Raw genomic sequence first — 1591 nt, 5'->3', positions numbered from 1 at the left:
AGAAAAGGGGCAGACATGCCACCCAGGACGCGACACTTCGGCGTGTCGGTGGCTTTGGGCTGAAGTAGCTTAAGACACAGCCAGTGCATTAAGGACACTCTGACCTCCTTCGTGCCCCTGAAGCAGGAGGTAAATCACCCACGTGAAATGCACCCCCCGCACACACCGGGAGGGCAGAAGGTGTCCTTGTCACCAGAGACGGGGAATCTAGGGCTGAGGAGTCCGTATAAACAAACCTTGCCGCTTCCTCACCAGCCCCCCACCCAAAACCCTCTGTCTCGCCACCGCTGCACAGGTCGGTCTCCCTGTCTGAAAGGTAGAAAAGCTGCCTGCTTTGGTCATTTCTTTGAGTCTCGCATTTCACGTGGAAGAAATTAAATTTGTCAGACGTCAGTTTAATTACTGGACCAGCCAAGGAAGCTGGACGGGAAGAAAGAAAAAGTCCCCTCCCCTCCAAGGCGAGGGCCACGTCCACACGAGCGACTCGTCGTCACAGCAGCGGTGACGCAGGGAAGGGGGGCGTGGGGGCCGCGGACCCGGGACCCTCCTCGCGGCCCAGCTCAGCGAACGGCCGGCGGCACCTGCCACGCCCAGGATGACGAGCGCAGCGTCTGCTGTTGACATGTGCTGCGGGCCCCACCCTCCCTCTCAGACCGAGCCCGGCTGCGGTCTAAGCAGGGGCTTCCCGACCTGAATTACGACCCTGCGCTCGAGAATGGGGACCCAGCAGCAAGACGGGCAGAAGGAAAACGAACAGCGTGTGGCCAGCAGCAGGTCAAGCGGGGTCGCCCCGGGGTGCGCCGCCCCCTCAGAGGCCCCTGCTCCCAGAATCCTGCCCTCGTAAAAACACCGAGAAGGTTTTCCATCTGTAGGTAACTAACAGAAACATCTAAGTTTAGCCAGGGGCACGGCTGGTCTTCCGACAGGTCACGCGTTTGTTTTCACGAGGCCCGTCCCCCCGTTTAAGGGGCCGTTTATATTTTGGAATTCCTAACGCCGGTGTCACGGGACAGAGGGTAGAAGACGAACATTAGCAAAATCGTGCTTCCTCGGTTGACCTCCAGGTTCGGCCCCACGTCGGGCGCCGTTCCCTGCAGCGTCCTCACCCCAAGTGCGTTTCCAACGTCGAGGTGACAGCTCCGCCTCCTCGCTCCCCGGCACCGGCTGCTCCGCCCGCCCCGGCCGTGGGCGGCGGGGTCTGCCCTGCTGTGCATCCCCCAGTCCTTCCTCCCCCGAGCGGCCCAGGAGCCCAGCTCCCTTCACATCTCCTCTGACGACCGGCCTCTGCCCCCTCCGCTCCCCGGATTCCGCGTTCACGGCAGTTTTCACGCCGTTGACCCTGCGCGTTTTCCGCGTCGATCTCTGGCAGAGGCCGGATTTCTCCGTCCCTATGATCAGCCCCCGGACGGCACGTTTGTGTCTCACTTTCCCGTCCCTTCTGTCCCATGAGCTGTGGCAGACGATCGAAGACGGTTCACGGAATAAACACCGCCACCCGCCGGGAAGGGAGGAGACGACCGAGTCCCGACCGGGCGCCTGGGGGGCTTCGGGTCCCCTGAATTAACCACGACGTTCGGATTTTACGTGAGTG

The 1591-nt window shown here is 61.8% G+C and overlaps 1 protein-coding gene across 1 annotated transcript in view; it reads right to left on the bottom strand.

The window, feature by feature from the left end:
• Nucleotides 1–1591, bottom strand: part of MYOM2 (myomesin 2) — a 103160-nt gene that overhangs the window by 56571 nt on the left and 44998 nt on the right. The gene's annotated exons all lie outside the window — the stretch shown is intronic.

This window comes from Pteropus vampyrus, unplaced genomic scaffold, assembly GCF_000151845.1.
Source record: "Pteropus vampyrus isolate Shadow unplaced genomic scaffold, Pvam_2.0 Scaffold690, whole genome shotgun sequence".
NCBI lineage: Eukaryota > Metazoa > Chordata > Mammalia > Chiroptera > Pteropodidae > Pteropus > Pteropus vampyrus.
Note: the sequence above shows the minus strand (reverse complement) of the source record. Positions and strands in the feature narration are given on the sequence as shown.